Here is an 804-nt window from a genome sequence, read left to right as displayed (position 1 = left end):
CATTACTAAGGCTGGGAATTGAGAGTAAAGCCAAAATACAGGCTGGAAATGTAATTGTAATTGGGGAGGCCAAACAACAGAGGTTAAACCCTGGAAAATGGAAAGGCAAATCCATGTCTGAGAATCCCTGGGCCTGTGACAGGTCTCGTGCTGAACACAGCGTAGCCTGCCTGCTCTAGTCCCCTGCTCAGACCTGTTATGAAAGGCAGGCTGAAGGAAGACTTAGTTACTACTCAGACTGGACACTCTGAGAGGATAATTACTCCTCTTTCAAACTTACAAATCTAAAAAGGCTTGCATGGTGCTCGCTTCGGCAGCACATATACTAAAATTGGAACGATACAGAGAAGATTAGCATGGCCCCTGCGCAAGGATGACGCGCAAATTCGTGAAGCGTTCCATATTTAAAAAAACAAAAAACAAAACAAAACAAAATGCTTGCATGTTTGATACTCCCTAAAACTGCCACGGGGGCAACTCCCTAGGAAAAATGCAAGCCCCCTATTATGCTTGATTACCCTGGTGGCTAAAAGCACACGAGGCTGAGGAGCATGAGGACACGAGTTTGGCCTTCATCTCTGTACTGCCAAGGCTTACTACTTGATGACTGCTTAATAACTGTGGGTACGAAACGAATAATGAAAATATCAAGAATGGTATCATTTGTGAAATACAAGCCTTAAATCTTTTTTTTTTCTTTTTTCTTTTTGGTTTTTCAAAAGCCTTAAATCTTAATGTGAAGAGCTAATATGTGCCAAAGACATTATTTACTTATCTTCACTCTTTTAAAAGACTTTACATTTT

At 40.9% G+C, this 804-nt stretch overlaps 1 non-coding gene across 1 annotated transcript; it reads left to right on the top strand.

Moving 5' to 3' along the window:
• Window positions 1-301: 301 nt before the first annotated feature.
• Window positions 302-408, top strand: LOC116095684. Its single transcript, XR_004120692.1, has one exon. It is a non-coding gene; the product is annotated as a U6 spliceosomal RNA (small nuclear RNA).
• The last annotated feature ends 396 nt before the right edge of the window (window positions 409-804 follow it).

This window comes from Mastomys coucha, chromosome X (assembly GCF_008632895.1).
Source record: "Mastomys coucha isolate ucsf_1 chromosome X, UCSF_Mcou_1, whole genome shotgun sequence".
Taxonomy (NCBI): Eukaryota; Metazoa; Chordata; class Mammalia; order Rodentia; family Muridae; genus Mastomys; species Mastomys coucha.
The sequence above is the reverse complement of the archived record's forward strand: the minus strand, read 5'-3'. Positions and strand labels throughout refer to the sequence as shown.